This window comes from Rhyacophila brunnea, unplaced genomic scaffold, assembly GCF_057557595.1.
Source record: "Rhyacophila brunnea isolate RB1 unplaced genomic scaffold, BYU_Rbru_1.0 scaffold_35, whole genome shotgun sequence".
NCBI classification, from domain to species: domain Eukaryota; kingdom Metazoa; phylum Arthropoda; class Insecta; order Trichoptera; family Rhyacophilidae; genus Rhyacophila; species Rhyacophila brunnea.
The window spans coordinates 2091383-2106006 of record NW_028233017.1 but is presented as its reverse complement, the minus strand read 5'-3'; the positions used below and the strand labels follow the sequence as shown (position 1 = coordinate 2106006).

General features: G+C 26.3%; 1 non-coding gene across 1 annotated transcript; it reads right to left on the bottom strand.

Annotated features, from left to right (window-relative positions):
• Nucleotides 1–1748: 1748 nt before the first annotated feature.
• On the bottom strand, nt 1749–1821 carry TRNAV-CAC (transfer RNA valine (anticodon CAC)). The gene has a single exon. It is a non-coding gene; the product is annotated as a tRNA-Val (tRNA).
• Between the last annotated feature and the right edge of the window lie 12803 nt (nt 1822–14624).

The window sequence follows — 14624 nt, the reverse complement described above, 5'->3', positions numbered from 1 at the left end:
TCAAAGCCTTACTTATTTTATGAACAAGCGAATTGCTATCCAAGGATTTGTCATAATTGTTCATAAAAAAACTAAGGGGTAATTGATTTATGATATTAAGATAGTGGTCAGAGAGGGCTCATTAACATATAGAATGAATGATAAATCTCATATGATATTTGTTATTGTGAATATGAAAACTGTAGGTTCACACTTGTGTATATAGTTGTTATTCCGGATTCTTTAGTCAACGCTCAAAATTTTGAGTCGTACAACAAAAAGCTGCATAATTACATTAAAAAAGATAAAGGTGCAATAAATGTGCACAGAAACACATATTGAAATTCTTTATTTTTTTTATAATAATAAAATCAGAATGTATAAATCTGCACTTTACTAAATTAGAATATAAGATTAAACTCTTATGTATTTTATTCTGATATTATATTAACTTTAAGAATATATTCCAATAGTTTTATTAATTCAATTTCTATTTATTATATTAATTTCAAAAAAATTCAGATGATTTTAGTTATTATAACGACCGGAGTATTTGTTTATTTCTATTTTCCTCTGTAATGGGGTTTATAGAGTTGGGATTTTTTTCTGAAAATAGTTGCCTTTTAAACCGATGAGTACACTGGTAGAATGTATTGTATTGTGATAAAAATTATTTGATTATATATAATTAAAGCATTAAAAATGTATGGATTTAGACCTATATAAGTTTCTAATAAGATTTATATATTCAATTCTTTTTAGAAACCGTAATTCATAAGGTAGATATTTATCTGTGCAATAGATAAAATAACTAAAATCCCGAGTTGATATGAACGTTACTACAAATTATCAGTTATCCTAAGCCAATTTTATAAAAAAATAAAATTATATTATGTTATTTGTTATAAATTGAAGCGGATGGTGCGATAGCACACTATCATAAAATGTACCAGAAGGAACTTGAAGTCACGAATTAGATCGAGACATATATACAAACATTGGATTTGGGGAAAATTCTTGAATTAATAGGTCTCGAAAAGCGGAGAGGTATCGAAAAAGATCTTCGAGGGAAGCTAATAGCCGAAAGTATAAATTAACTGTGCGCACGGGGAATCAATCAAATTGTGCACGAGAATTTAAATCAAAATTATATCCGAAAATTAGCCTATAAATAATGACCCCTATGTTATATATATCTTATGAAGACTAGTACAGTGGTTTATCAACGATTTCGAATTTATATTATATTTGATGTGTGTTATTATAGATTTGGTTACTTTCAATCCGCATAAATAGTTCGATTAAATAGTTTTTATTGATTCGCCTGGCATAACTTACGAAATTATATATGATCAAAATCACGTTAAAAATCCCAGGCGAAGTAGAATTATACATGCAAGCTCTCACACTTCGCGAGACACATGGACTCATATCAATTTAAAGAAGAAGAGCTGTCGATGAATATAGATCAGGTGAAGGTGTCAAAAAAATGTATCAAGGAGTTGTGCAATATTCCCAATGGGCGGACCACGTCTAAATTGATAAAAAGAAACATAATTCATGAATAAAAAATAAATCAAAAGCATTATTCTGGTATATATTTGGCTACTTGTAAATAAGATATTAAAAAAATGTCAAAAAGTTGTTTGTCATTTTTAATTTTATTCAATTTATTTTAAAAAATTTATATTATATACGAAATAACTTCATTATTGTAATTAAGAAACGTCAATGCTCTCGCAAAATATTAAAGTTGTTAAGTTAAAAACTGCTCGCATTCGGGTTCGAACCGAAGACCTCGTTCGTGTGAGGAACGCGTGATAACCACTACACTATGTGAGCAATAATTCGCTTTTTAAAATATTAATTTGAAATGTAGTTTTAAAAAAGATAGAAAGAATGTTGATGTGTACATAATAAATAAAGAATTTGATTTGAGATTATCGTTATTTTATCTGATTTTGAGAGAATTTACGATATGAAATATTTAGCTGGGTACCATTATCACACAATGACTTTATATTATAAAATGAATTTATTGCTAAAATCTACGTTGAAAAAGTATTTCTTGGATCATACGCAAGTATTATGAAAAGTGAATTTTTAAATTAGAGCTGTATAATATGTCAAAGGTAAAATGATTTTTGAAATGGGATTATAAAATTCATCTTTTTTATGATTATTTATACTGGAAAGAAATACTTTGTTAGTTGCTATTTCAAAAAATGCGATATTGTTTTCAAAAAAATATCATAAGTCGTATATTGAGAAATTGGGATACCAACGGAAGAGGAAGAATACGAACTTCCATCGTATTAGAGAAAACACTTGAATGTATAAGTATTGAGCGTATAAGGTGTATTGGGGAAGACTGTAAGGATAATCTGTTTATAAAGAGTATACAGCAAATCTGTAATATAGGTCAATATAAAGTTTTGCGCTGGCAAACAGTAAAAGATATAAACTCTTAAATAAATTTGTAATTTTTAGTTCCTATTAATTATAAGACATGAAATCGCCTAATTAGCATATACGAAAATAATTATCTATAAATTTTATGGAAAATCAAGTTAAACTTCTAATTAAAGCAATAAAATTTAAATTTGTGACTTTTATTTGAAGCCATTAAATTAAATATTGAGATATAAAAAATATATAATAGTGTGAATTTTTATAATTATAAATTTGATAATTATTTTATTTTGAAAGCATCTCGTGTAGAGTATATGAGAATGCTGTATTAATTATTTATAAATTAAGTGGCTTATGTGACTTTTGAAAAGGCAAATTACAGTAAATAACGATATTCGATCTTGAAAATTTTGTTGCTTAAAAAGATGTATCAAGTTTTAAAACCTTAAAAAAGCCAGCTCTCAATATAAATAACGCCTTTCAAAAAAAATTGTGTCTTAACTTTGGCCTAAACAAGGTAATTTTATAAACTTGCAAAAAAAAATGTGTGTTTGTACCCTTTTTTAAGAACATTTCATTCTTTTGAATAATTTTTAATGTTTTCTCATGTTACAATTATTTGCGTTTTAATTAGTTGGTTTCTATTTTAGTTATGCAAGGTCAATAAAAATTATTTTCGTATATTTCATAGATATTAAACATCTCTATAATGGATCTATTTGTTCTTTGATTTGGTTTCCGACCCAAAATTTTTAGTAATGTTTTTTTTCTGTTTTTGCTTTATTTTGCATTTTAAATTCTCTTGTTTTCATTACAAATATATATGTATTTTTTGGAATTAACTTATTTATTTAGTTTTCTTTGTTATTCTTTTTTTCCAACCTAGAATTGTATCAATTCTTTTGGGATGCCATAAAGGGAATTTACTATTTTAATACATTTAGTCTAAACCTTTATATATTAAAATAATCATGTGATTATCTTCGCTTGATTTACAATCTTAACCAAAATAAAAATTTCGGTGATCATCTGCATTATTTATTTTATTATTTACAATTTCAAAGAATTTTTATCTGTTTTACCACCTTTCCAAGGTTTACCATCTTTAGTAACAGGAATTGGAATGACTTTAACTATGCAAATTCGCCTAGGTTCTGCTGGTATCACAACTTTTTTCACAATAGGGCTCCAATCATATCCATTTGAATTGGTTTTTTCATTTGATGTTCTGCATGTTTTTTTGTTTCGGTTTTTTTTTCTTGCAAAATTATTCTGTTTTGGATCTTTCTCGGCTTTTAAATTTTTATTGGAATTTTCATTTGATAAATTTCCATTACTTTCATCTTCTTGTGAAGATTTAGGATCACAGTTTGTTTCTTTTGGATGTGAATCAATCTGATTCAAGCAATCACTATCATCGCCATTGTTGACTTTTCCATTTATATCACCCCCTATATTATTAATAATATCATCCAGATTAATTTCTGGGCAGTCATTCGCTGTAAAATTAGTATCATTTCTACTATCATCTTCTGTTTGTGAATTTGGGTAATTATCATCGCCATCTATATCGTCTATCGTTTCCGAATCTTCATTTCCTTCCTTAGAATCAATATTTTCATTTGTTTCGCCTCCCCCATCTTCATTGTTTGGTCTTTCTGGCGCTTCATCGATTTCCCCGCCACCATCTGTATAATTCGGCCTTTCTTGTGGTTCATCTTCATCTCCATAATTTGGTCTTTCCGGTGATTCATCTTCATTATTAAAATTAGGCCTGGTTTTATCATCATTAAAATTATTCTTGTGTATAGAACGGTTATTCTTGTGACTCCTACCAAAAGAATTTTTATTTTTTGCTTCACCATTGGCTTTATGGTTCTTTTTAGTATTATCTCTATTTGATCCACCTTTGTGTTTATTCAAAAGCATGTTTTCGGTTAATTTTCCGGTGTTCAATTCACTTTTTTCTCTATCTCTTATAAAATTGGAAGATGACTTCATTTTTCTATTTGTGAATAGGTTTTTATTTCTGTTTTTTTCTAAATTATTGTTAGAGTCTAAACTTTTAGACCTAAGCTTTGGTTTTTCGTCTATCATCGAAGGTGTATGAAGATTTATCCTATTTTGAGCACCATGATTTTCTTTCGTGTTATTTTTATTTAAAAGTTTGCTATCCTTAATATCATTTTGAACTGATTTTGACGGTACTTTTAAATCAGATGTTTTACCACTAAAAGATTCGGAATTATCATTTAAACTCTCTATTTCAATAGGATTCTCCTTTTCCTGGTTTTTAAACATATCATCGTGAGAAATTTCCAATCCATTATCAAGTGAATTATATATATTTTCACCGGAAACAACATTTTTATTTGCATCAAACGTTTCTTTTGGATGCAGACTCGACGGAATAAAATTATTTTTGGGGGATAATAGTGCCGAATCTGCTATTTCACCTTCAATTTTTTTATCCATTCCATATTTTCCTAGGAAACATGTTACACATTGCACCACAATAATTGACTGAAACGGAATAAAAAGCATGGTATAAAAACATTTGATGCAGTTAAAAAAATTTGATATGTATGTTTTGAATTTGTCCAATATATGTTTTGATATTTGATGATGAATATGATAGTAGCTGAAATCTGGTTGGTGATCATGACATTTATAAACATTGTTTCACCTGGTAAATAATAAAGAATGATAAGATTATAAAAATTATCAGTATTTTACTGGATTTAAATTCATAAAAAAATAAAAAAGAATTTTATGGTTATCAAAAATTTGAAATGTAGTTTAAAAAATTACCCTTCTAAGTATTTATTTCCACGTATATTAGTATTTTTTATATAAATACTGAAATGATACTATTTATATATGCACAATACACAAATTTAATTCTTGAATAGATAAGTACTATTTAAAGAAATTTCACCGCATATACTTGTTATTAAACGATATTATATTTTTTCTTTCAATAAATTGTTTTTATATATATTTCTGATTTTTCTTAAAAGTATAATATAAATTTTTATTCAATTTAAACCCTCGATTTTATATTATTTTAAACAATATAAATTATAAGAAATTTTAAATATTATACCATTAAATTTTAAATATTATACCATTAAATTTTCTTTTAAACACTTTATAAATAATATTTCGCTGCATAAATAATATTTTCTTTAAAATATTGTATAAATACTGTTTCTTATACTATTTTTTAAACATTTTTCTACTGTTCAAAAGATCATTGATTTTAACAAAATATTTTTTTAATACAAAAATGCTAGGCACAAAGATTAAATATGGCATATAAATCTAGTACAGTAAGAAGCCAGATTCAGAATATAAAAAAAATCATCATATTTATGTTATTTTAATCATGTATTCAAAATATGTTTTTAAGTTAAGATAATTTTATTTTTTTATATCTCATTTGAGGTCATTGGCACTATAAATTTTTGTAATAACGTTAAAATATATTTTAAGCATTGTATAGATTCGTTTTCTCAAAATTTATGTGATTTTTTCACTGAAGACAGAGAATGCAACCTTATATTATAAATGTTTTTTGGAATTTTAAGGGTGGGATAAATGCAATATTTTTATCTATTAAAATTTCGATTACTTTTTATCGTTTATACATTTGAATTGAACATAAAAACACAATATTTTAATTTTTATTGTATCTGATCATGATTAGTTTTTATCATTTTTTTGTTCATCTATACCTTCTTTAAGCTAAAAAATTATAATGCTTTTCTTTCTCGTTATATTTTATTTACTATGGTATTAGTAAAAAATTTTGTGTCTAAAGTTGCTAAAAATTCATTAAAAAGCAATATAAAATATCAAAGAATATTAAAATTAGCGAAAGCTATAGAAACGAATATTCTATCGGTTTATGTCGTGTAAGATTAATTTTTGTGCAATAGCCTTAGTTCGATTGGCCCACAATTAAAAGGATTAGATGAATAGTCTTAAGTGTAGAAAGGGGATAAGAAAAGATATAGCAGTGTATTTGACTTCCTAATGTTCATTTTATATTCTATTTCTAATATATTTGCATTTGTAATTTAAGTAGGCGATGAAGATATATTTTTTTTTCTGATTTAAAATTTATCTCTGGTCCATAATGGATCATCAATAATTTTTGTCAAAATAAATAATGTGTGATATAAATAAATTTCAGAAAATAATTTTAAATCTAAAATCAGAATTTCTTTTTTTCAGAAAAACGTTTTAGGATACGAAAAAAAATCAAAATATCGATCTAAATTTATATTTTGAATATAGGAAAATGTTATTTTATAATATGTGAATTACATAAAAGCGACTTCTATTGAATAAATTACTATGTATTTTATTTTTATTCGAGTTTTTTTTAGATTTATATAGAGTGGATTATTTTTTGAAAGTAATTTTGCCGTATTTTAGGGTAAAATTGCCAATAAAAAAAGGTAAATTTTTTATTTCACGATATAATTTAATAAATAACAAAAAAAAATAAAGAAATGAAAAATAAGCATCGCCTATTCTTATAATTCCAATTTATACATTAAAATATTATTAATCAAAGCAGATCAATGGTTTGAAGCAATTATTTGTATAATAGTGATGAAATTTCTATTTCCGAATTAAACAAAAAAAATGAAATTACAAGTTCTCTATATGCTGGTGAAATATATAAAACTTTTGAATAGAACAAAAGTATTGAAATTTTTCATTCTTGATTGATGGTATATAAGAAAAGATTATATTGTAAAATAAAAATTTAGAACCTAAAGCATAAATTTAATAAATAATTTTTGTGATATAGGCCTTGATATATATTCACGCGAATAAAATGGATACTAGTGGTTTTTTAACTCTTATTTATTTTAGGGATGAATTATAGATTAATCTGTTTAAATTGAATGATTTTTTATTGAAGAAAAATAGATTTATCCGTTATTTAGAAATTTCGGATAGTCGCAATCAAAAATTTATCGCATTTTCTAGTATGGTAAAAAGGAATTATTCAGCTAGTTCAAATTTCGGATGGAAGTAACAAAAATTTATCGCATTTTCTAGTATGGTAAAAAGGAATTATTCAGCTAGTTCGAATTTAGAATAGTCGCAAACAAAACTTTATCGCATTTTCTAGTATAGTAGAAAGAAATTTATCAGCTAGTTCGAATTTCGGATAGTCGCAATCAAAAATATATAGCATTTTCTAGTATAGTAAAAAGGAATTTATCAGCTAGTTCAAATTTCGGATCGTAGTAACAAAAATATATCGCATTTTCTAGTATAGTAAAAAGGAATTTATCAATTACTTTAAATTTTGGATATAAATAATCAAAATTCAACTGTGTTTGAGGGTATTTTAAAAAATATCTACTAAAATTATTATTCAGTACTTGTCTAAGGGGTGTGTTCAAGGAATTAAAAATATAAATATTATATAAATAGGGCCAGTGACTGAATTTTCTATATATAAATCAATATGAGTTATTTAACTTGATATTTTAATGTCTTTTAGACTATAAATAAGGATTATCATCTTATAATATCTAAAATTATGTATAATTCAATATTTACAGTCCAAAAAACCATCTTAAATACTAAATATTGCCAAAAAACATTTGGATGATAGCCTTTTAGGTTTATATAAAATTATTGGATTTATTTTAAATATTAAAATTTAAACTAAATGAAAACATAAAAAAAATTGATAATTCCGAGATTATTTTTATAGATACAAATACATCGAGGATATTTGATAGGGGATTCTTATTGAATATGTTTTAGTGGGGTATTTGCCCGAAAGATACCTGATGACAAGGTAAAATGTCAAAATATTCAGAAAAGCTTAATATTTTATATTCGTTCATTTTTGTGTTGAAAAGAATGATTTAAATATATATTCTGATATTAGACACTTGAACACATCACATTTGAAAGAAGAAGCGCTGTTGATAAATACAGATTAGGGGAAGGTTTCAAAAGATGTATCATGGTGTTTTGTAATATTTCTAATGGTCTGATTACGTCTCAATAAATGGAATTTATTAAAAGAAACTTAACATTATAAATAAAAATTAATGTTATGAAATACACTATATGGTTGATGGATAGAACAATTTTATCATTACTAAACTAAAATTTCGCATTGATATTTATGATATATGATTCTAATCTTTATTTTTTAAAAAAGAACTTGCAAATATTAAAAAAAATCTTTTCAATATAAAATGCATTTTTGTATGAACAACAACAATGAAAACATATTATTCTTTATTTAAAATTCTTGTCGTATAATTTCGAATTTTATATTATGAATATATTGTTTTTTTGATTATTTACATAAATTTTTCGATATATATATTTATCAATCTGTCAATTTCATTTTTGATCAATTAAATTTAGATAGTGATTAATATAGTTCACTTAGAGAAAAATTATTGTTTCATGTATTACAGTACAATGAAAGGTTATTTTCAGAAACCATGTTAATGGTGAATAATAGAAAACTACCCAAAAAACACTATCCATATTCTGAATATTCATGTTCTAAAGGCAACCCACATGTTCTAAAAACAAATAAATCCACGATTTATACTATACAACAAAATATGTTTATCCGATGTAAATCGTAAACAAGAATAAATACCCTTTTTTCAAGAATGGCAGTCTTATTAATATGCAGAATGCTGAAATTGCGACGGAAGAAATGAAGATCCTCGTATTTCAATTGCTTTTGCATTTGGATGGAAATAATTATTTTTAGAAGGTTATTCAACATTGAATTAATTTAATAAATGGCTCATCATATGTGTGTTATGGTTTAAATTTCTTCAATACAATATTGTTTTATTAATACAGAGTAAATAATTATTTTGTCAAGGTTATTCATGCATTTATTTGTAGTATGGCTCGACAATTGTGTGTTATAGAATTAATATCTTCGATTACATCATCTATTTTATATTAATACACAATAAATGAGTTTTATTCTAATTTTGGTTGGTAATTAAGCTTTATTGGTTTTTGACGAAGACTTTTATTTCAAATTTGTTATATTGTGATCATTTCTTTAAAATTGTATTTATTGTGATGATTATTTGCTTTTTTGTCGTTTAGATTATTCATGTATGCTAGAAGACATTCCGATATACTTATAATTTTGACACTAATTTTTTGTATACATGTATAGTTTCGTTTTGTTGAACCCAACATATATTTTATTGCACTTCTTTCAGATAACATCATTTAAGCAAAAACTTAGTTGGTATTATGGCGTTTCCAAATTAAATTTAAAAAGAATCAGGATTTGCAATTAATATTATGTTTCATGAATTAATGTCTTTGAAAAATTTCTTTGATCATTCTTCTTATTGCACAGATTTTTTTTTAATTTTTTAAATAGCAGATTTTTATATCGATAAATATAATTCATTGATTAATCTCTCGATATCATCGTGATTAAAATAATTTTAAAGCAGATTCATTGGTAAATAAAAATCCGATTTATTCATTCAATATTGTTGCATCTTATAAAAGTGCTTGTATCAAATTTAAAATATTGTTACATTTTAAATACTTAAACATCAACTAAAAAATATTTTCTATCTAATGAGGATACAGATACATCAATGGTAATACTGTTATGTATAATGGGAATATTTATGAATAAATAATATTGTTACATCCATGGTAAAACTTTTGTGTATGAATAGAATACAGATACACCAATGGTAATACTGTTATGTCTAATAGAAATATTTATGAATGAATAAGACTGTTATGTATAAATAGAATACAGATATATCAATGGTAATAATGTTATGTCCAATAGAAATATTTATGAATGAATAAGACTGTTATGTATAAATAGAATACAGATATATCAATGGTAATACTGTTATGTCTAATGGGAGTGTTTGTACGTTTATTGAGAACATCGTTTATTCTAACTATAATACAGTTATTTTTGAAAATATACAGTCAATTTATGAAAAATAATATACTATCACATGATAATAATATTATTCATATTCTGGAAAAATTCTTTTGCATTAAATATATGGTTAACTTCGATTTTATTTCAAAAATTTACTCTATGAATCACCATTTAATATTCGATGAGCTTTCAATGATCAATATTTTTTTCTAATTCAATATTACTATTTCCAAAATTGAATATTTTATTTCCCCTTTTCTTAAAATTTTTAATTTATATAGCATTTGAAATTACCCCATTAATGTCAGAGACACAATCGCCTTCAGAAGAGAAGAAAACACAGCCAGAGATTGAAGCTCCACAAGAAGTGCCGAAGAAGAAGTTTCCTACTTTCAAATTTATTGGTCTGGTTTTTTTCACGCTAGCCACATCTCTAGTATCAGCAAAATGGTATTACAGTTTTTTTGGTGTAGACTATACATCATATGCAGCATCATTCTATTCATGGAGAGTTAACCATGCAGATAAATTGATGTTTAATGAAACTTGGAAGTTTATAAAGGATAATAAGTATGATGATAAAAGTGACGGTGGCAAGTTGATGCCTTTTATTGATATTGCACAAAATGCAGAAAAGCCACTTTTATTCGATATGCATCCTGAACATTATGTACGTGGACAAAAATATTATTATACACATTCGACTACTGATAAATGCACCTCGAATGAAGATTTTTTAAATTTCAGAAGGGTCATGGTAGAAAAGACCGGTCATACACTAAGTCCCGATCAAAAAAGCGGTAAGGAAATGGTAAGTGAGAAGAATATTATTTATTGGTCCAAGAAAGTTGACATTCCAAAAGATGATGCCACTGCTGAAGAAAAAAAAGCACTCGAAGGTAAGGTTATAGAGTGGACTGATGCTGATTATCCTGACCAGCTTTACATAGATCATCCTCTTGTTAAAACCTTTATGATTTCTCTTACTTCTTTCCTTGATAGAATATATAATGGCGATCTTAAGGGTCAAGTTGGGGAAAAAACTTCTGATAAGGCCGTAAAAGCAATTAAAGATTTAGCTGCTGCTGGAAAACTTGATCTGGATGAAAAGGTGGTCACAAAAATACCACACGATTTTGGAAGAGTTGCTTCGGGACCGTTCCATAACTTTTTTTATTCACGCGTGTTTTATTTGGTTTATCTCAATACCTTAGACGTTGATCTAAATATTTTTAACGAGGTCGATCAAGCTTTTGCATCTAAAATCGATAAAGAAGAAGATTCGAAAAAAAAGGAAAAGATTAAAGAATCTTTGAAAAAGGAGAAGGATATCATTAAGAAAAGAAAATCTGCAAGAGCCGAAACCGTTGGAAGATGTCTTGCCCAGATATGGATTAAAATCTACGACGTTGGAATCGAAGGACCTGCGGATCGTGGAAAATTTTATAAATTTATGCTGACATTTTTCGGGCTTCAAAATGCCGAGTTCAGACCCGAAACTGAAAACATCGAAAAATTGTTCCAAAAACTTAAAGAAAGGTTCCCTTCTCCTTCTGGAGTTTCTACTGAAACACCTGAAGTTCCTGCGGTATAATAAATAAAGTCTGAAATTCCTTTAAAAAAATACCTTTTATATTTATTATTAATGAAAAATAGTGTTCGAATGAATTCTCTGCTCACTTACCTTTTAGTTAATGTTATTTAAAAAAAGCATTAATTACTATAATTATATTATTTTTCATATTTATTTTAGATCATTTAAAGAAAAACACTGTCTTTAATCTTTTATTTCAACTTTTACGATCTATTATCTGATGCTTTAATATTACTGCAAGAAAGATCCTGAAAATTAAAATAACTTGCCAAAATAGATATCCTGTTTCTCAGGGTACTATTCATCAAGGCATCTTTTTTTATGTTCAGTCGAAACACATTTTTTTTTGCAAAAATTTAGGCCTGCAATAAATTCCACAATTATAATTTAAATCATCCAATTAGAACTTATTTTGATTTAGTAACCAATTTTAATATCATCATTTATAGTTTTGAACAAACTGTTCTTTGCTTAATATCTTTTGGAATTCTGCCTGTTTTCATAAAAAAAATACTGCTATCTCATAATGAAACATCAATTATAACAGTCGATGAATCATATGGTGTGTCACATATATCAAGTTAGTATTTATAAACAGAGATAGATTGTTTAAAGATTTATCAACTGAAGTAAACCGTCAAAAGATTTTTAAGTGGAAATAACACTTCTTGTGGTTTAAAAACAGAAATAGAATATCTAAAGTTTTTATAATTTTTATGCCTCAAATCTATAAATGATAAAATATGCGAATATTTTTTATATTGACCCGGAAATTTAAAGTTTTTTTTTATTTATGGGTATATTTTGGTATTGTAATTTTAGATTTTCTCTTTAAGCTTAACTTGATTGATTTCCCGTGTACAAATCAATATATACTTTTGGCTATATCCACTTCGATAACTGTTCTCTCCAAGACCTATTAGTTCTGGGGTTTTCCTTCATCCTAATGTTTGAATATAACATCCAGAAATAAAATATTTCTTCATTATAATCGTAAATAGAGCTTTAATGAACAAAATTTCATTTCATCTTATTATTTATGAATATAATTGTTGTTTATGTTCATCAAACACAATATCATATTATATTTTTAAAAATTTAAGTTGTTAATATGTAATCTGTAATATGAGATTTCTTTGATCAGATTCTGTCACTACAATTGATTGAATTTATGATTGGTGAAAAAAAATAGTGAATTTACAGTAATATAAGTTTTCAATTATGTTCATGACTGTCCTTTATTCTTTAAAAAATTGCTTTTTATAGGTTGGGGATAAAATAGGTACATTTTTTATATCCTCTAATAATATGTAGCCATAAGTTTTAGAAGAGAATAAGGGAATTACTATAACAAACACTAAACATTATATTGTTTTGCATTATTTTAATAAGCATATTTAATATGTGTTTATCATGTATTTTAATTTATTAAGCTGTCTTGATGTTGCCATATAAAAGAGAATCAATATTTGACCTACAATCTTTAATTTAAATAGTTGAAGGTTCGCATTCTTCATAATCAAATGGATTTTTAAATTACTAAACTGATAATAATGGTACAAACAATCAAGGAAAACAAAAAAAACACTCGTAGAATAAGTCTTTTAGCGTTACACACAAATTTATTGTGGCGCTAGAAGAAACTCAAATCGATTTCTGAAAGTAAGTGCCAGCCATCTAAGCCATTATTAAGTATGATTGGAGGTTTCCAAAAGGGTGACCCTGTTAATATGGCGAAATTAAAGTCGTTTCTATTTTTTTAAAGGTATTAGCTTGTTATTGCCGATTTCTACAGTAAATCTAACATTTATAAAATACATAAATCACAATTACTTTATTTATTTATTTATGGGTGAAGTTTCTTTTTATCAATTTAGACGTGGTCAGCCGATTGGGAATATTGCAAAACTTCTTGACGCATCTTTTGACACCATCCCCTAATCTATCTTTATTAGATGCTCTTACTCTCTCAAATAGATGCGTTCAATTGTCTTGCCAAGTGTGAGAGCTTGCATATATGCTTCTACTTCGTCAGAGATTTTTAGCCCCTTAACATATTTTTTATGGAATTTTGTAACCACCCCAAGCCATTACCATAAATCACAATAAATTTAATTTTATATGAGGGTTTGAAATCACAATAAATTTAATTTCATATGAGGATTTGAAGTCACAGAATATTATATACATACTTTCATATGCTTGTGGCTAATTTTATGGTATCTTCACATACATGTCAGCTGATGTTTCGGCTGAAATTATAAAGCACTTGAATAAAGAATTGATTGTCTTTCATGCACTTCATAAAAGGAATATCAAAAAATAAAAGTTAGCTTTTAATATCTTCAAACAATCTTAAAATCCATTAAAAAAACAAAGATACTTCTTATCAACGTCTTGACCTTCCTGGATTCCTAGAGTCTAGTGGAAAGCAGATAAAACCACCACCTGCACGGTATTCCTTATTAATGTACTCGGGTGAAACAGTCCCATCATACCTTGCCGCTTTGATTACTGGGAATAAATTCAACTAAACAAATATATTAAACAGGAAATACAATTTTACTTGCTGAAAAAAAACCACCACCTGCACGGTATTCCTTATTAATGTACTCGGGTGAAACACTCGTATCATACGTTTCGCTTTGATTATTGAGTTTAAACTCCACTAAACAAATATATTAAACA